We start from the raw sequence: 21209 nt of genomic DNA, 5'->3' as shown, positions 1-21209 counted from the left end.
ATTCCCTTTTATGTCCATTAAATCTACCTGTTTGTCACTGTCAGACAGCGACTTACTGACCCCACTCCCTGTGCGAAAACGGTCTTCCTCATGTCACTTTTACTTATTTTCCTGATGACTTTAAATCTCTCCAAATCGTTCTCGATCCTTTCAGGCCTGGGAGCATTTTCACTGCATTATTTCCTCTGTCTAAAACCCTTATGACGTGGAAAACTTCAATCAGACCAGCTTTCAGCCTTCTGTTCTCCAAAGACAGCTGCCCCAAACTTTCCAATCTCCCTTCATTGCTGACAATTCTCAGGACGGCACTATTCACGTTAACCTGTTCAGCGCCGTCTGCAATCACTTCACTTCCCCGCTTCCTGAAGAATCACCTTCAGAATTGAGCAGTAATACAGGTGGAGGATTCATTCAGACTCGGATTGCGCGGGCGAAAAATCTGCAATACTTGTTCTCACTTTGAACAAGTGTTACCCTTCGCCGTGTTCACTGCAATGGCAGCTCTGCGCCGTCCCTAATTCAGGCAGTCCGATCTTATTTAACAAAGCGGCTTTTTGAGAAAATTGATTGGGCATTTTTGCTCAGGTCAATTTAAGAAATGAGAGTTCGCCTTGGATTGGAATCCCGGAACTCTCACACGTCTGTATTCGCTAGAAGACCGAAAACTTGAATCATATCCCAGACTAACGAGCCACCAGCCATGGGTGCAGCCACCTCCGGAAGCAGCTGAGACTTGCTCAGTACGAAATACATTGTACATTGCTCCCAGAATTGCAAGCAGGGAAGAGTTTCAGGAACATCTGCTTCTCAATCTGTCTCCCTGCTCCCAGGACGCTGCTGTTTGTCCCGTCCCCAGGATTCGGGCTGTCTCCACTGGAACCATTTCGTTTCTCCTTGCAATCTGTGCTGGTGGAAGGCAGAGCCCATTCACTCTTCTGCTCTCTCACACTATTACGTGAGGCAGGAGAAGTCAGTTACAGTCATGCGTAGGAAATGGGCAACTTTGAACTTGTTCCAAAGGTCTTGTTAACGGAGAGATCAAAAGATGCTGTGCTGCCGGGACAGAGAGAAATGGACACTGGAGAATTGTCCCTCAGGTAAATTGGTATGAGTGCATTTTTGTGCAGCCTGCTTGGTGTTCAGAATTTGTCTAGACACAGCAATCCTGCAGAAAGTCTTTTATTACACGGCTGTTGGTTTCCTTACTGCAGGAAATGGACTAAAACAGCAAGTCATGTGTTTCAACTTCACGGGTTCATTGCCATCTGAGAGAAGAGGTTTCACACGAGATCAGGACACACCGACAGAGAACAGGACAAGACAACTCAGAGCTCCACAAGGGTGCCAGCGCAACTGTGTGAATTTGACTTGTGAATCGATGTGATATAATGAGCTCAGATACCCGACGTTTTGGGAAGCAAATGACATGACAGGGAAAAGAACAGAGCGCCGTAATACGGGAAAGCTGCTAAAGACGACATGAAGTGAGTAGGAGAAAGTGGTTTCGCTTCTGGGTTATGATTCCAGCATGCACCCGCTGTGCCACTCTCCTGCATTGCACGGTAGCTTTTCCAGAGAAGTATTCAGCTTTTCATCTGGCGTGTGACTTGCATGTTCGAGAATGACGTCAAACGATCTTCACTGCTGTAGTGTCAGGTGCTGTTGTGCAGACATGTCGTCGGTGTGCAAATATAAACTCAGAGAGTAATGTACATTGGAGACTCTGAGCCAGCTGAAACTTGCTCAGTGTGAAGTACATTCCACATTGCTCCAAGAATTACAAGCAGCAAAGTGTTTCCAGAACATCTGCTTGTCATGCTGTCCCCGGGGCGCTAATGTTTGTCTCATCCCCAGGAACTGGACTCTCTCCACTGGCGGATAATTAAACCAATTTGTTTCTACTTGTCCGCTTTTCTGGAGGGAGGGGAGAGTCCATTCGCTCTTCTGCCCTTTATCTCCCAATCCCTTCGGGTGAGAGGTATCACTTACACAAATGCGTGCGAACTGAGTAACTTTGATTGTGAATTTTCTCCAAAGGTCTGTTATCGGAGAGATAGAAAGACGCTGTGCTGGCGGACCAGAGAGAAATGGACACCGAGGACTCTTCCCTCAAGTAAATTCATATGAGCACATTGTCGTGCAGCCTGCTTGGTGTTCAGAATTCCTCTTCACGCTGCAATCTTACGGAAAGTCTATTGCAAAGTGGGCATCGCTTTCCTTGCTGCGACCGCGCAGCAGTTAACATCTGAGCCCCAAGTGCCCAAGATGAAGAGAATCCGAGTGAAACTTTCATTCACTGGGAGTCATTCCCACGGCCCTGAGCTGAGGGACTGCAGGCACTCCAACACGGAAGGGATGGTTAAAAATGAACCATTGTTGCTCCCTCAGCCTCTCTGTCCCAGAGACAGGCAGCGGGACGGCATAAAAACGTAGCATCATTATCGCGCAGACAGAAACCGTTCAGCCCATTGAGTCCACGACGACTCTCTGCCACTTGTCTCTCTCTCTGAGGTGATTCGCAATCAGTGATATCTGTACGAATACTAAGGGTCTGTGTCTGAATGGTGATACAGTTTCTGACATGCTGATCGTCTTGTCATCCACGTCCGAACTGGCGAGGCGAATTACGGCAGGGAAGGCACGAAAGCACAAGGTATGTGTCTCAGCTCATTGGCATCTCAGAGAAGTGGGTTTGCGATTCAGTTCATAGGAAACCGACGAAGAACAGGAGAAGACCACTCAGACCTCCAAAAGCCCGTCACTTGAACGGTGTGAGTTTCGCGACAGTGTCGGTATGATATGGGGCATTGAGACACTCAGGAAGTCTCAATGCTGAACAAAGTACCATCACAAAGGAAAGTCGCTCAAGGAGACACTGAACAATAGCAGAGACTTCGATCCATCGACCTCTGGGTTATGGGCTCAGCACGCTCCCGCCGCGCTACTCTGCTCCTATGGCCAGCATCATAGTCCACAGGTCCCTTCAGCCTTTCGTCTGGCGCGTGGCATGCACGTTCGAGACTGATGTCAAAGATCTCCACTGCTGTCGTCTTATATGGTGTTGCGCAGACGTATGGAGGCTGTCTAAGTATAAACTTTTTCTAACTTCCCACATTCTGTTGGTCGAACTGTGATTTCACTATGAATAGACGCCATGCGGCCCACCTTCGCTCTGCTGGGTCGGCACAGTAAGTAAACGTGGGTCTCTATTCGTATCATTCTCTTGCCTTCTTCATGTAATTCTGCACATTGTTGCTTTAAACATGACTACCGGATTCCCGTTTGCGTCTAATGAATCTGCCTCTTTGTCAGTGTCAGTTAGGGATTTACTGACCCCAACCACTCCCTGTACGAAAGCGTTCTTCCTCATGTCACTTTTGGTTCTTTTCCTCATGACTTTAAAACTCTGCCGAATCTTTCAGGCGTGGGAGCATTTTGACTACATTACTTTCTCTGCCTCGACTTCGCACGTCTTGGAAAGCTTCAATCAGGCCAGATTTCAAACTGCTGTTCTCCGAAGAGAACTGTCCCAAATTTCCAATCGACCTTCATCGCTGACATCCCTCAAACACCGCACCACTCACGTCAACCTATTCAACGCTATCTCCAATCATTTCACTTCGCTGCTTTCTGTCCCATTGGTACTCCAGAGAGCCCAACCTCGTTTTGCGAAGGTGCTTTTTGAGAAAACTAAACAGGCACGTTTGCAGAAGTGATGAAACGCGGGCTCGTCCGCGATTTGAACCCGGGATCTCTCACACGTCTGCGATGACGAAGACCCAACGCAAGAATCATACCCCTAGACCAACGAGCCACACCGCCGAGCTGCCTGCGGCCCCGCTCTACCTCTTGAACCAGTTGAGTCTTGCTCAGAGTGAAGTATAGTTGACATTGAACAGGCTGGAGCTGTTTTCTCTGGAACGTCGAAGGTTGAAGGATGACTTTATGGAGGATTACAAAATTATGAGGGGCATGGATAGGATAAATAGGCAAAGTCTTTTCCCTGGGGTCAGGGAGTCAAGAATTAGAGGGTATAGATTTAGGGTGAGAGTGGAAAGATATAAAACAGGCCTAAGGGGCAACTTTTTCATGCAGAGTGTGGTGCGTGTATGGAATGAGCTGCCAGAGAAAGTGGCGGAGGCTGGTACAATTGCAACATTTAAGAGGCGTTTGGATGGATATATGAATAGGAAGGGTTTGGAGGGATATGGGCCGGGTGCTGGCAGGTGGGACTGATTGGGGTGGGATATCTGATCGGCATGGACGGGTTGGACCGAAGGTCTGTTTCCATGCTGTACATCTCTATGACTCTATGAACAGCTGCTTCTCATTCTGTCTCTCTGCTGCCGTTTGCCCGTCCCCAGGAACCGGGCCCTTTCTACTGGCAGAAGATTAAACCGTTTTCTTTCTAAACTATTCTCTGACACCGGAGTGACCAGTGACAAGCATTGCCCTCCTCAACATAGGGTACAGAGAACAGGAGAAGACCCCGCAGACCTCCACGAGTGTGACATCTCAACTGTGCACATTGGGCCTGTGTATCAATGTGAAATATTTACGTCGAAGTTTTTTGGGAAGCAGATGTGAAGGCGAGGTGCACAACAGTCCGCCGTTATACGGGAAAGCTGCTAAAGACGACATTGAGTGAATCGGAAGGAGCTGGCGGGAAAGAGAGCAATGAAACTTGCTCTGTGTGAAATGCTTTGCTCCAAGAATTGCAAGCAGCAAAGTGTTTCCAGAACATCTGCTTGTCATTCTGTCCCCAGGATGAGGTTTCTGACATGCGGATCGTCTTGTCATTCATGTCAAACCTCTGTGTCGAAGGACACCCAAAGCGAGAATCATACCCCTCAACCAACGAGCCACACAGCAGCCACTTCTGCGGCCCTGCTCTACCTCTTGAACCAGCTGAGTCTTGCTCAGAATGAAATATGGTTGACATTGAACAGGCTGGAGTTGTTTTCTCTGGAGCCTTGAAGGCTGAGGGGTGACTTTATGGAGGTTTACAAAATTATGAGCGGCATTGATAGGATACGAGCTGAAAATGTGTTGCTAGAAAAGCGCAGCAGGTCAGGCAGCATCCAAGGAGCAGTAGAATCGACAGTTCGGGCATAAGCCCTTCTTTAGGAATCATGCCGCATTGATAGGATAAACAGACAAGGTATTTTCCCTGAATTGAGGGAGTCTAGAATTAGATGGCATACATTTACGGTGAGAGGGGCAAGAAATAAAAGGGACTGAAGGGACAACTTTTTAACGCAGAGCATGGTGCGGGTATGGAATTAGCTGCATGAGGAAGTCGTGGATGCTAGTATAATTACGGCACTTAAAAGGAATCAAGATGGGTGCATGTATTGGAAGGGTTTAGGGAGATATGGAGAAAGTGAGGTCTGCAGATGCTGGAGATCAAAGTTGAAACTTTATTGCTGGAACAGCACAGCAGGTCAGGCAGCATCCAGGGAACAGGAGATTCGACGTTTCGGGCACAGGCCCTTCTTCAGGAATGAGCAGAGAGTGTTCAGCAAGAGAAGATAAAAGGTAGGGAGGAGGGACTTGGAGGAGGGGCGTTGGAAATGTGATAGGTGGAAGGAGGTCAAGGTGAGGGTGATAGGTCGGAGTAGGATGGAGGCGGCGAGGTCAAGAAGAAGACTGCAGGTCAGGAAGGCGGTGCCGGGCTGGAGGGATTCGGCTGAGATAAGGTGGGGGGAGGGGGGATGAAGAAACTGGTGAAGTCCAAGTTCATCCCCTGTGGTTGGAGGGTTCCCAGTCGGAAGATAAGACGCTCCTCCTCCGACCGTCGCGTTGTTGTGGTTTGGCGGTGGATGAGTCCAATGACCTGCATATCCTCGGTGGAGTGGGAGGGGGAGTTGAAATGCTGTGCTACAGGGTGGTTGGGTTGGTTCGTCCGGGTGGCCCAGAGGTGCTCTCTGAATCGCTCCGCAAGTAGGCGGCCTGTCTCCCCAATATAGAGGAGGCCACACCGGCTGCAGCAGATGCAGTAGATGATGTGGGTGGAGGTGCAGGTGAATCTGTGGCGGATATGGAAGTTTCTTTTGGGGCCTTGGAGAGAAGTGAGGGGGGAGGTGTGGGCGCAAGTGTTGCACCTCCTGCGGTTGGAAGGGAAGGTGCCGGGAGTGGAGGTTGGGTCGGTGGGGAGTGTGGATCTGACAAGGGAGTCGCGGAGGGAGTGGTCTCTACGGAAAGCTGATAGGGGAGGGGAGGGAAATATATCCTTGGTGCTGGGGTCTGTTTGGAGGTGGCGGACGTGACGGCGGATGATGCGCTGTACATGGAGAGGCGGAAGTGACCAAGGATATATTTCCCCAGCACCAAGGATATATTTCCCTCCCCTCCCCTATCAGCTTTCCGTAGAGACCACTCCCTCCGCGACTCCCTTGTCAGATCCACACCCCCCACCGACCCAACCTCCACTCCCGGCACCTTCCCTTGCAACCGCAGGAGGTGCAACACTTGCGCCCACACCTCCCCCCTCACTTCTCTCCAAGGCCCCAAAGGAAACTTCCATATCCGCCACAGATTCACCTGCACCTCCACCCACATCATCTACTGCATCCGCTGCAGCCGGTGTGGCCTCCTCTATATTGGGGAGACAGGCCGCCTACTTGCGGAGCGATTCAGAGAGCACCTCTGGGCCACCCGGACGAACCAACCCAACCACCCTGTAGCACAGCATTTCAACTCCCCCTCCCACTCCACCGAGGATATGCAGGTCATTGGACTCATCCACCGCCAAACCACAACAACGCGACGGTCGGAGGAGGAGCGTCTTATCTTCCGACTGGGAACCCTCCAACCACAGGGGATGAACTTGGACTTCACCAGTTTCTTCATCCCCCCTCCCCCCACCTTGTCTCAGCCGAATCCCTCCAGCCCGGCACCGCCTTCCTGACCTGCAGTCTTCTTCTTGACCTCTCCGCCTCCATCCTACTCCGACCTATCACCCTCACCTTGACCTCCTTCCACCTATCACATTTCCAACGCCCCTCCTCCAAGTCCCTCCTCCCTACCTTTTATCTTCTCCTGCTGAACACTCTCTGCTCATTCCTGAAGAAGGGCCTGTGCCCGAAACGTCGAATCTCCTGTTCCCTGGATGCTGCCTGACCTGCTGTGCTGTTCCAGCAATAAAGTTTCAACTTAGGGAGATATGGGCCAAGTGCGAGCAAATGGGACTAGACTGTTTAGGATAACTGGTCAACATGGATGAGTTGGACTGAAGGGTCTCTTTCCATGTTGCAATTCGTGTGACTCTGTGGAATTCTCTGCCCAAGGGAGCAGATAAGGCAGCTTCATTAATTATATTCAAGACACAGTTGGATGGGATATTCCATGGATGGGAATTAAGGGTCGATGGAAGAATGCAGGTAGGAGGAGCTGAGATGATGGATAGATCAGCCATCATCTGAATGAATAGTGGAGCAGGCTCGACAGGCCAAATAGCCGACTCCTGCTTCTATTAGTATGATACGATAACTCTGCATTTCCCATGGCTAACCTGTCTAACCTGCACATCCCTGGACATGATGGGCAATTCCAAATCAAGGCAGGTGAGCAATGTCGTAATGTGGAAAGTGAATGTCAGAGAACAATAGAAAGGTACAAAGGGAATAAATGTACCACTAATCAAAGCTGGATTGAAACGATCACAAAAATTGAAACTAAAGACTGTGTCTGAATGTGTGCTGCACTATAAGAAAAGTGAACGAATTGACTGAAGAAAACAAGTGTGACCTGAGTCTCCTTACAGAGACGTGGTTTTAGGATGACAAGAATTGGATCCTGAATATTGAGGGTACGTGACATTCAAATCAAATGGGAAGTTCGGTAAAGGTAGAGGGTTGGCAATGCAAATCAAAGCACTGATTACATGGTAGTCTGGTCTCAGCTTGGATTTCAGGTCCTGATGTCTCTGTCCTCTGTTGGTCTCCCCGTTCCCACAGAGCTAGGTGTTGTTTGTTCTCAGTTCTGCTGGATTTCTATTGAAGCTTTGACACACCCCCGCCCACCACCCCGCCCGCCCAACCGCACCCCCTTCCCACAACCTCGGCCCGGCCTTTTACACCTTCCCGAACAATAAAACATTCAGTCGATCAAGGCCCAACCCACAATCTCCCAGCCTGTCAACCATCAGACAGAGAGAGTCAACTTGGCGGGAAATCAAACAATTAAAGTGAAAATGTGAAAATCATTGTCCTCAAGTTTCTCTCTGAGCTTCGCACTGCCTTCACCTGCCCAACACCCAATTCTAGATACTTGGAACTCTTGCACAATTAAATAATGAGAAGTTCAAATCCATTATGTCCAAATCACACTGCAAACACCACTCTCCAGCACCACTTCCATCTATCCTCATGCCAAATGTGTGAGGCTGAAGTAGCCACTTGAAAGCTTGGTAAATGCTTTCCCTCTCAGATGAGCTACGAGCTGCATGTCCACACTTTCATTGGGATCACCTCTTCAAATCTCAGGAATAATTTCTTACCCTGCCCCACCTCAGTTCATCTGATTCTGAAAATTACATTATGTCTTTGTCACTTCTTGAGTTTGATTCTTCTGTCACACACCTGAAGGCCTGAAACATTCTACTCCCCATAAATCTGAGGTCATCCAAATCGCTAAGCAAGAAACAAATAACTGTGGATGCTGGAAATCTGAAACAGAAACAAAAATCAAAAATTGCTGGAGAACCTCAGTAGGTCTGGTAGCATCAATGGGCAGACAGTACAGTCAACATTTCAGGTCCAGTGACCTCCTTTCGTTCCAGATCACGGCTGCTTCTCGCCTTCCTCACACCAAGTTCATTTAATCTATGATTGCTATGCCTGTTGACGCACACAGGCTCGTGGTGACGCAGCAGATCCATTATAAAATGTCAATCTTTGCTCATAGTCTTGCCTCTCGCTATCTCTATCATCTTCTCCAGCTCGAAACCTCTGAACTCAAGGAGCTCAGTAAATGCCCAACATTCTCATTCAAACTGACATCGAACCCCAGTGTTTTCTGATGAAGGGCTTTTGCCCGAAACTTCGATTCTCCTGCTCCTTGGATGCTGCCTGACCTGCTGTGCTTTTCCAGCACCACTCTCCAGAATCCAACTCCAAGGGTCTGAAGTCTGGAACTCAGAATAGCACAATTAGGTATAGCAAATCGATGGTAAAGACGTTCACGTCCCATGTATGAGTATGATTGAGGAGTGCAGCTTAACAGTCGCAGTGAACTACTAACCACCAAAATTATCATCTGAATGAGACAGAGTCAGAAAGACTCACCACACGACTCCAGTCAAACATTCAATCATTACTCGAGGAAAAGCCTGTAAATGCCCCCCGCCCATTAGGGCGGCACGGTGGCTCGGGCGGTGGTTCCCGCCTCGGGCAACTGTCTGTGTGGAGTTTGCACATTCTCCCCGTGTCTGTGTGGGTTTCCTCCGGGTGCTCCGGTTTCCTCCCACAATCCAAAACTGTGCAGGTTAGGTGAATTAGCCATGCTAAACTGCCCATCGTGTGAGGTGGATTAGCCAGGGATAAATGTAGGGGAATGGGTCTGGGTGAGTTGCTCTTCGGAGGGTTGATGTTGAGCCGACTAGCCTGCTTCCACGCTGTAGGTAATCTAATCTAATCTGTGAGAGGAGTTTCTCGGAACCATCACTGTCAGTGTTGGACCGAAATTGACATAATTGGCTTCCGGACCATCACTCCGCATATTCCCAATTCCAGTCCATGTGCCTGTAAGCGCGCATTGCGCGTGCTCGTGGGACTCCTGCATTAAGAATGGGTTGCGATCACATTCGCATGCCATTTTGGGTAAAAGTTATGTCATGGAAGCCCGCGATTTTACATTCGACAGAGCGATTATAGATTGGTCGCTGAAAAAAGTTCAAAATTAATAAACACGGAAATTTTCTGAAAGGTCGCTAGATTCAAGCAAGGGTTTTATAGACTGGAATCTAATCAAGAGCTGGGCCTTGTTAACTGACAGAATAACACAATCAGAAGTGATCTACAGATGGAAAGTTGATCGAGGGAATCAGGATGATTCAATCCAGTATAACAGAAAGCTGAGTGTGTAATGCAGGCTATAATCTAATTGAGGGGTTCGGGATTATTTGTATATAGAATAACATACTCGGGAATGAATTACAGACTGGAACCTAATCCAGAGGATCGTTGTGATTATATAGAGAATAACATACGCAGTATTAAATTACATCCTGGAATCTAATCAAAGCACCTTGATGCCACACTGGGTCTAATGCAGCCTTGAGATCAAGGGCTGTCAATCTCATCTCACCTCTAGGATTAAGCTTTTTTTTCCATGTTTTAACCAAGGCTAGAATGAGGTCAGTACCTGAGTGAGACTGGTGGTACTGAGAGGATGTTATTCGATATATTGCATAGCTTTATCGATAATCGAGAGGATACTGATAGGACGATAAATCCTGAGTTGGATGTATACTGCTACTTGTGCACAGGCAATCTGGCAAATTTCCAGATTGTTGGGTAGATGCCAATGTTGTAGCTGCACTGAAGAGCTGAGAAAACTGAATTTAGTTTGTATTACACTCGGAGCAAGTGAATGATCTCTCGCTAGTGTGAACTCATTGATGTGTCGGCAGAAGTGAATTCTTTTACACACTCTCACCAGAATGAATGTGTTGATGCATCAGCGGGTTGTGGGACTATCCGAATCCCTTTGCAAACTCTGAGCAAGTAAATAATGTATCTCCAGTGTGAACTCGCTGATGTTGCAACAAGTTTGATGTCCGTGCAAATTCCTTCCCACATACAGGGCACATAAACAGCCTGTCCCCACTGTGAACTCGTTGGTGCACAGTGAGGTTGACTGACTGTGCGAAACACTTTCCACAGGAGGTTCAGCTAAACGGTATCTCCTCAGTGTGATAAGCAATTTTTTTCTGGAAGCTGGAATACACTGTGAATCCCTTTCCACATGTAGAGCAGGCAAAAGCTTATTTCCAGTGTGACTGTATCAATCAATTTCCAGCTAGACAGGGTAACTACAATCTCTTCTCATAATCTCCACATTTACATGGTCGCATCATGGTGTTGGAGTCTTCGTGTTCGTTTAGGAGAAATGATCAATGCAATGTTATGAAGTCGAAAGCATGTATTGTCAGTTTAAGATAGAGAGTGCTTTTCTCAACTTGAAGTACAGCCACAGCTGCTAGCAAAAGGTCGGGCTGTTTCAAATGTAGCAATTGGCTGTTAAATGGATACCTGTGTTCTTTTTTTTTTGTTTTTACAATAATTCAAATTTAATTAATTTAAGCTATGCCCAGGATACCAGAAGACAATGAGATTTTGAATTTTATTGTTTTGATCCCTGGAAATCAATCAAATAAGAATTTAATGTGTCCTATGGTGGAAAAAAAAACTCTGCATTTTGAAAGTTAGTGGGAGAGCAACTGCCGATCTAATACCTTACTCTCAGATAAATTGAAAACACTCTCGCAGGTACCTGCTCACGTGAAACATACAGTAAAAAGAAGAGCACCCAGGAAGATCAGCAACTAGAAAAGTGAAAACATCAATGAAGAGGAGACTGTGTGGCCTTGAGATTAAGCTAATGTAACGTTTAATAAATATGTTATTAGAACAGCATATTAAGTTGCGTCGAGTTGGGGTCAGATAGTAAGTAGTTAAAGAAAGGGGGTGTTGGATTTGTGAACAGGTTTTGTTTAGTGTTCACTATTCGAGTTAGAAAAATATTTTCATTAAATAGTGGAATTTAGGAAGTCTGTCACTCACATTTTAACAGATTACGAGGCAAGATGAGCTTTTCTGGGCGGTTAGTTTAATTAACAGGGTTTGATCTCCATGACGTAACAATAAGTAGTATCCTTACTCACACACGGACTTATGGATTATGATTCTTCTTTACATATGTAAATCTTCACCCTAAAATCCTGTGAGGGTGTTTTACAGAAGTTATTCCTGTTAGTTCATGATGGAAATTCTGAATAGATACTTCTGGTTTCCCTGAAACATTGTGTCCTCTTGTTGACCAAAGCTGGAAATTCCTGTCTCAGAAGACAGTGCTTTTGTCTCAATGTAACTGGTCTAGTCCTAGCCAACCCTGGTTAATGTTCTGTGAGAGGTGTTCAAATATCACCAGGCCAGATAGGGGTGTTCCGTTAAGTCATTAAAAATCTGGACTGTCAATTATTGTAAGATACCATTGGGCTCACCTTTCTCCGGTTAGACTTACCTGTGACTCCATTATGGTTGACTCCTCACTGCCCTCCAGTCAACGAGGGATGGATGATAAACACACGCCGGTTCAGAGATGAACACATATCTCTTTTACGCTTCAGCTCTTGTGTGACTGACCGCATGTCCTGCCCAATAGAAAGTGGGGCAGCTCGGGACGACATTCTGGAATTGACGGGACACCGAGCCAATCAGAGTGAACAAAAGGTAGCGCCGATGTATTTATGGAGCATGTGCAGTGCGGGTGTCTGAGCTGGTCGAGTTGAAAAGTGAGAGACAGAGCTGGAGGGAGGGACTGGATGGGTTTAGGAACAACCTGCTGGGAAGTGTTTGTATTCGAGTTAGTACTGAACTCTGGGAAATTCTTTTACACGAGGTTAGAGTGGAAGAATTTCCTCACAGCAATCTCAAACCAAGAGGAACGTTTGTCTCTCCTGCACTGAGAAGGAGAGGCTTCGGAGCGGCTGGTTCTTGAAAGTCAGTGAGCTGCAATTTTCTCTCTCTCTCCCTCTCTCTAAAGAAAAAAAATATGTATCTACAGGAGGACAGTGTGTGTCTGAAAGCGGAGTTTATCGGTGATGCTTCTTCAAACACTCTGATCTTGATCTTCTTGAAGTGAGGATCTGTCAGTTATTCCTGTGATGGAGATGGAGGAAATTGTCTGTAAGTACCCCACTGCTCTCACTATCTCTACTCTCATTGAGGGCTGAGTCTTGTGGAGGGCCAGAACACGCCCTTCCCCGAAGGGCATTTGTCAGCTAGTTGAGTTTTTCATGACAGTCCAGTAATGTTTCACGGTCAGTATTTGAGTTACTTTCACACAAATTGCTGGATTCAAAGAACTCCGTGGTGACCCAATGGTTAGCACTGCTGCCTCTCAGCTCTGGGGACCTGGGTTTGATTCCAGACTCGGGTGACTGCGTGGAGTTTGCACTTTTTTCATATGTCTGTGTGGTTTCCTCTCGGTGCTCCTGTTTCCTCCCACAATTCAACGCTATATGGGTTAGGGGGGTTGGCCATGCTAAATTGCCCATAATGTGCAGGGATGAGCAGGCTGGGTGGGTAAGCCATGGGGAATGCAGGGATATGGGGTGAGTCTGTGTGGGATGCTCTTCAGAGGATGGGTGTGGATTCAAACGGCCTGCTTCCACACTATAAGATTTTTATGATTCTTAACTCCTTTTAGTATCTTAAACAGTACGATTTCTCAATCTCTAGTTTTTCCTGATTTAAGTTTGTTTTATAGAGAATCACAGAGACACATTTATCAGCGAGAATTCCAAGCAAATATCTTATCAGGATCTTAGAGTGAGTCAATTCATCAGGATTTGAAAACCATTAGATTGTCAATGTTTGTCTATGGGAAAAGTTTGCAAACATCAGTGTACTCAGTGACAAATTGACAAGTCCTGCACCAGTCCCACAGATTGAATAGCATCCCACCATTCACAGCAGGGAGAGATTGTATCGCCACAGTGGCTCACTCCCAGCCTCAGGCGACTGTCTCTGTGGAGTTTGCACATTCCCCCTGGGTCTGCATCAGCTCCATCTGGGTACTCCGGTTTCTTCTCCCAATTCAAAGATGGACAGGTTAGGTGAATTGGCCATGTAAAATTGCCCATAGTGTTCAGGGATGTGTAGGTTAGGTGCATTAGTCAAGAGTAAATGTTTCGTAATGGGGTAGGAGAATAGGTCTGGATGTCTTTATCCCCAGAGGGTTGGTATGGACTTGTGGACTGTAGTGATTCTATAAGTCCATTAACCCTGTCCTGTGTCTGGGTGAGGAATCAGCTGATCATCCAACATGATCTACACCACAGAAACCATGGAAATGTGCAAACTGTGGGAAGGGATGCAAATGTTTATACATGCTGGAAATTCTTTGATGCAGTCACACTGGAGATAAGTCGTTCATCTACTGTTTGTGGGAAGGGATTCAATCAATCACACGTCCTTGAGAAACAAGAATGAGTTCAGTGGGGAGAGGCCGTTCATCTGCCCTGAATGTGGGAAGAGATTCAGTGACTCATCCTACCTGCTGACACACCAGTGAGATCACACTGGGGAGAGGCAATTACCCTTCTCTGAGTGTAAAAAGGCACACTCGGCACACCAACTGGTTAACACTGAGAGACCGTTCAAATGCTCACATTCAGAGAAAAGCATTCAACACAGACATGAAATGCTGCTACATGAGTATGTTCACACTGGGGAGAGGCCATTCCCCTCTCTGTGTGTGGGAAACGATTTGTCCATTCAAAAAAACCTTCTGAAACGCGAACGAATACATACTGGTAAGAGGCTGTTACCTGCTGCTTTTCTGGGAAAGGACTTACTTAGTCATCCCACCTTCTGTGTCCACACCTGACTCAGGCAGCTGTATGCTGCTACTGCTGTTCTCAATAAAATTCTGATGGATCTCCCTCCACCGCCCACCCACCCCCGCCCTCCCCCGCCACAGGAGGATCAGGAAACAGATGCAGTGGAAAAGGAAAATGTGGCGCTTGTGATGTCACATGGGTAGGCCAGCAGAAGGCGGCATTGTGTTACTGTACTTCTCATAAAGAGAGAGAGAAACTCTGACTTTGAAAGAATGAATTATAAACGTGGTGAATCAAAGTTTGTCCCATTGCAGGCAGAACTGGGCACACACCAACACGCACAGGCACAAAATCAGATTCACAGACAGCTACAAAGAAACTTTCAGACACACGCTTCCGGGACAAACTGTGCCACTGCAGACAGTTTGTCATTCATACACAGACAGACACACTCAAACTTCCCTCCGACATAATCTGTGTCCCATTGCTTGCAGAGATAGTCTCATCAACACAGAAAAACAGACATTAACACAGAGATGGAAGCGCAATACAATCAGAGTGAGACACAGAATCACTGACTTTTACAAACATGTCCAGAGATATACTCAGATAAGGTTGTGTTCAGCTGTGTGAAAATCCTTGTTTCCTTGTGAAATAAATCTGTGTCCTTTGGGTGCAGAAGCCTGTGTTTTGTTGTCTAAATAAAAGTGTGTTGTGGCTGCTGCTGGTTTGAAACTGAAGCTTGGTCTCTGTATGGATTTTAAGTCTGTAATCTGTGTGTGAGGAGGTGGGGGAAGGAGGAGAGGGACAGACAGACAGATAGTTTGGACTAAACTATTGAGCTGCTGCTTTCTCTCACCCCACTCCCGCTTCCTCTTAACTCACAAATTGCAATGCTCCATCCCTAGGGAAGGTATACTCTCGGTAGAAGAGCTGAGCTTTGGGCACAGAAGAGTCTTTAAGTCATAGAACTGAAGGTATTTAAAGCAGGTCCTGTCAGCCAGAGTTCCCTTTGCCATGTGGATGGAGCAGGAGGTGAGTATCAAAGGGTTTCTGTGTGCGTATGTGTGTGTGTGTGTGTGGGAATGAGTGTGGGTACTGTTAAAGTCTCAGTGTCAGTTTTGATCGATTAACCAACGTCCATCACCCCCACACCGTCCCTGAAACATCCAGACTGACGTTGATTCTTGGAGCAGAGCCTGTCTGTCATGGATGAGAGGGAGTGTATGAAACCATAGAGAAAGCTGGGACCCACTGGAATTTTATCCCTTCCTCAGCCTCTCTATGTTTTTCCTTAACTTCTGTTTTTCTGACTTTTCTCCCTTTTCTCGCTCACTCTGTGTCTCTCTTTCTTCTTGTCTTTTACTCCTATCCGTCTGTCCTATGGGTTCAGGAACATAATTGTTTGAAGTTTGCGTCACCTACTGACCATGATCACTCCCTGAAGGAAAACGTTCTTCCTAAAGTCACTTTTACTTCTTTTCCTCGTGATTTTAAAACTCTGCTGAATCGTTGTCGATCCTTTCAAGCGTAGGAGCATTTGAACTACATTATTCCTGTGTCTAGACCCTCATGACTTGAAAAACGTCAATCAGGCCAGCTTTCAACCTACTGTTCTCCAAGGAGAACTGCCCCAACTTTTCAATCTACCTTCATTGCTGACAATCCTCATACACGGCACCATTAACGTCAACCTGTTCAGCGCTGTCTGCAATCACTTCACTTCCCCGCTTCCTGAAATTTCACGCTCACAATTGAGCAATAATGCAGCTGGAGGATTCATTCAGAGTCGGCCTGCGCGGGCGAACGAAATGCAATGCTTGTTCTCACTTTGAGCAAGTGTTTCCTTTTACCCTGTTCGCTGTAATGGGAGCTCGGCCCCATCCCTACTTCAGGCAGTCCGATCTCGTTTCATAAATGTGCTTTTTGAGAAAATTGCGCTGGCGTTTCTGCACAAAGCAACGAGGGCTCGTCCGGGATTTGAACCCGGGATCTCTCGCAAGTCCACCCAACTATAGGCCCGAAGCGAGAATCATACCGCTAGACCAACGAGCCACAGGCCGTTTCGCATGCGCGCTGCCCTGAGCCCGGACTCTCGAAGCGCCCTCCCCTGAAGCAGCTGAGACTTGCTCAGTGTGAAATATGTTTGAGTTGCTCCAAGAATCGCAAGCAGCAAAGAGATTCCACAACATTTGCTTCTCATTCCGTCTCCCTGCGCCCAGGACGCTGCTGTTTGTCCCGTTCCCAGTAACTGGACTCTTTGCACTGGCGGATAATTAAACCATTTTGTTTCGACTTGCAAACTGTTCTGGGGGAGGGCAGAGCCCATTCGCCCTTCTGCTTTCTCTCAATCACTTGAGATGGGAGACGTCAGTTACACTAATGCGGAGGAAATGGGCAAGTTTTAACTACATACAAAGGTCTGTAATCAAAGAGACAGAAAGATGCTGTGCTGGTGGGACAGAGCGAAATGGACACCGGAAACTGTTCCCTCAGGTAAATTCATTCGAATGTATTTGTGTGCAGCCGGCTCGGTGCTCAGATTTCGCCTTCACACAGCAATCCCGCAGAAAGACTTTTCTAACACGGCCGTCTGTTTCTTTGCTGCGAACGGGCAGCAGTGAACATCTGAGTCCCAACTGTCCCACATGAAGTTGAAAATGAGCCATTGTTTCTCCCTCAGCCGTTCTGTCCCAGAGACAAGGAGAGGGGCGGCACAAACGCGTGACATCATTCCGCCGCAGCCTGAAGCCGTCAATCATTTCCATCCGACTCTCTGTCACTTGTATCTCTCCGAGGTGATTCGCAATCGGTGATATGTGTCATAATCATGGGAACTGTGTCTGTATGGTGATGCTGCTTCCGAAATGCTGATCGTCCTGTCATTCACGTCTGAACCGGAGTGGGGAATTATTGCAGGGGATAAATACGACCGCAAATAATGTGGCTTTGCGGCTCAGTGGTTAACACTGCTGTCTCATAACGGTACCTGAATTCGATTCTATTCTTGTGCGGCTTGTTTGTGTGGAGTTTGTTCAATCCCCCGTGTCTGCGTGGGTTTCCTGCGCTGCCCCGGATTCCTTCCACAGTCGAATGATATGCAGGTTAGGTGGACTGACCATGCTAAACTGCACCATAGTGCCCAGAGGTCGGTAGGTTAGGCGCATCAGTCAGAAGTAAATGTCGGGTCTGGGCGGGTTACTCTTCGGAGGGTTGATAAGGACTTGTTGAGCAGGAGGGCCTGTTTCCGCAGTGTAGGGATTAGAATTCGAATTGTTTCAACTTCACCAGCTCATTCCCATTTCAGAGAAGAGGTGTTAGGATTCAGTTCAGAGTAGACTGGCGGAAAGCAGCTCAAATCTCCACAAACTTCCCCTCAATTGTGTAAATTGGGCCAGTGTTTAGTGACACATTTAGCTCAGATGCTCGAAGATTTGGGAAGCAGAGGCAAAGGCAAGATATAGAACAGAGTACCGTTACAAAGGGAAGCAATAACAGACGATAGTTTCGATCGAGGGACATGAACCCAGCACCCTCCTGCTGCGACACACTACTTCCCCACACGGAGTGTTTTCCATAGATCCCTTCAGCCTATCGTCTGGCGCGTGGCATGCACGTTTGAGACTGATGTCAAAGATCTCCACTGCTGTCGTGTAATATGCTGTTGCGCAGACGAATGGAGGCTGTGTAAATATAAACTTCTTTCTAAATTCCCACATTCTGTTGGTCGAACTGTGATTTCACACTGAATCACAACATGTATCACAGCGCAGACGGGGGCCATGCGGCCCACCTTCAATCTGCTGGTTCTACACTGTAAGCAAACGTGTGTCTCAATTCGTATCATTCCCTTGCCTTTTCCGTGTAAATCTGCACATCTGAAAATGACCACCGAATTCCCTTTCGGGTCCATTTTTTGTCAATGTCAGATAGGGATTTACTGACACTAACCACTCCCTGTACGAAAACGTTCTTCCTAATGTCACTTTTACTTCTTTCCCTCCTGACTTTAAAACTCTGCCGAATCGTTGTGGATCCTTTCAGGCGTGGGAGCATTTTCACAACATTATTTCCTGTGTCTAGGCCGCTCATGATTTGCAAGGCTTCTGTTCTCCGTGGAGGGCAGTCCCAAGTTTCCAATCTCGCTTCATTGCTGACATTCCTCAAGCACCGCATCTCTGGCAAGTCGGAGTAGTAGAAGACCCAAAGCGAAACGCATACCCCTACACCAACGAGCTGGAAACCAGGCGCACTCCATCGCCCGTAACAGCCCCATCTCTGGAACTGGCTGAGACTTGCTCAGTGTGAAATACATTTGAGATTGCTCAAAGAATTGCAAACGGCAAAGAGTTTCCAGAACAGCTGCTTCTCATTCAGTCTCCTTGCTGCTGTTTGTCCCGTCCCCAGGAACCGGGCTCTCTCCATTGGCAGATTATTCAACCGTTTTGTTTCTAAACATTTTCCTGATACCCAGGTGGCCAGTGACAAGTATTGGCCTCCTGAACATACGGTACAGAGAACAGGAGAAGACCACGCAAACCTCCACGAGTGTGTCACCTCAACTGTGCACATTGGGCCAGTATATCAATGTGAAATATTTATGTTGAGTTTTTTGGGAAGCAAATGAGAAGGCGAGGTGCAGAACAGAGCGTCCTTAGACGGAAAGCTGCTAAAGACGACATTACGTGAATCGGAGAGAATAAGACATGGCGGATTTCAGGCCCTAAAGACATGGAAGACATGGACATCGATATTGAAGACCGGGGGGCTGTCGGGTCTTCAAGTGGAAAATGAGGCTTTGTTCTTCCACCTGGAGCTGAGCTTTGCTGGTACACTACTGCATGCCTGAGACAGAGATGTTGGCCAGGGAACAGGTGTGAGGTGTTGCGAGTGAAGGAAGAGTGGACCCGAGGTGTAAGCCCTGCCCACTTACCGCCTCTCAGAGATAAATCCGTGAAGTTGAAAGAACTTTCCATAGAATGATTCAGTACCACGTGACTGACGAACTAATTTGTATTCATGTTCCGGGGCCAGCATCATTATTGTGTCACAGCAGCTGCAGGCTATCATCGGGGGCTCGCTCTATGACGTCACGGTACGGCTGGCAGCCCCCGGGACAGTTTATCAAAGAAACCTCTCGGTGGGTCAGGGCAACCCTACAACGGGAAGCACTGAGATGGCCAACCACTACCAGTTAACATGGGGAATACATCTCCACATTACGCAGCCTCGAGGCAAACTTCCCGTCCTTCCACTTAAAGTTCTCGAGCCCTCAAACCGAAATTTCCCAGGTGCGTTTGGAAGAATTTTTCCAGGTGTTCGCAAAGTATATCTTTGAGCACTTTGTTAAAGTTTGAATTTTGCGAGTGTTGAAATTTTGTGCTTTTGAGGTAAATTACAGTTTGAAAAAACAGAATGTGGGAATTTAGACAGTTTACATTTGCGTGTCTGTGATATGTCTGCGGGTGCGTGATGGGAGCATCACACAGAAGGGAAACCATCTCTCCTATTCACTCAATGTCGTCTTTAGCAGCTTTCCCGTATCACGGCGCACTGTTGTGCAGCTCGCCTTCTCATCTGCTTCCCAAAACACTTCGACATAAATATTTCACATTGATATACTGGCCCAATGTGCACAGTTGAGATGACACACTCGTGGAGGTCTGCGTGGTCTTCTCCTGTTCTCTGTTGAGGAGGGCAATGTTGTCACTGGTCACTCTGGTGTCAGAGAAAAGTTTAGAAAGAAAACGGTTTAATTTTCTGCCAGTAGAGAGGGCCAGTTCCTGGAGACGGGACAAACGACAGCAGGGAGACAGAGTGAGAAGCAGCTGTTCTGGAAATTCTTTGCCTGACCACATTAAAAACGCACGACTTCGCAGAAGGAGGGAGAGCACCAAACACACCGCCCCTGGGCGTGCTTAAACAAACAACCTTTCGACGCGCTGACCAATTGCGCCACAGATGCAGATGACCCCCAGGCTGGCTGCGCCATCGCTGAGGGGAGGCTATTAGTGAATTCATAATTCAGCCTCCCGGCCTCGAATTACAATTGTCATCTATCAGTTTTACTTTTCCATAATAAAGCCTGGGACATTTATTGTGGAAACACCGGAGACAGTCTGCAGACACATCCATGTCACAAGAAACTAGCTTTCTGCGGCCGTCGCCCTTCGAGCCATTCAGTGTTTTGCCTGTTCCCGAGTTCTCTCATTGGCTCGGAGGCGAGAAGGGGTTTGAATTCCTGATGTGCAGGAACGACAATTCTTTCAATGTCTCAGATCAGTTCATGTCCCGAGAACATCAGAGTCAATCTCCCGGCCTCTTCAACAAGGGGACGGTGTCTGGACCGTATCTACTCAGTCGGACAGTTCATCTTTCATTCTCCTCTAAATACGCTTCCCAAAGAGTTTCTCAATGTTCACAAAGCTGGAGACTGGGATTTCTGTTTTGCTTCATGAACATTTTTCCACTTCCTAACTGACAATATTTTGCCAAAATCTCTTCCCAAGTGTACGCCATGCTTCATTTCCAGGGATGAGGAATTTCCATTCTGGGGAGACATTCCCAAGGTTGGGAATGTTCGCTTTGGAGCAAAGAAGGTTAGCTGGAGATTTCCTGGGGCTGTTGGTAATGATGGGAG

General features: G+C 47.4%; 1 non-coding gene across 1 annotated transcript; it reads right to left on the bottom strand.

Moving 5' to 3' along the window:
* Positions 1 to 16534: 16534 nt before the first annotated feature.
* trnap-cgg (transfer RNA proline (anticodon CGG)) lies at positions 16535 to 16624 on the bottom strand. The gene is given in 2 exon segments: positions 16535 to 16570; positions 16589 to 16624. It is a non-coding gene; the product is annotated as a tRNA-Pro (tRNA).
* Positions 16625 to 21209: the final 4585 nt, after the last annotated feature.

This window comes from Chiloscyllium plagiosum, unplaced genomic scaffold (assembly GCF_037043375.1).
Source record: "Chiloscyllium plagiosum isolate Xiang-an unplaced genomic scaffold, Cpla_swu_hap1 HiC_scaffold_27, whole genome shotgun sequence".
NCBI lineage: Eukaryota > Metazoa > Chordata > Chondrichthyes > Orectolobiformes > Hemiscylliidae > Chiloscyllium > Chiloscyllium plagiosum.
Note: the sequence above shows the minus strand (reverse complement) of the source record. Positions and strands in the feature narration are given on the sequence as shown.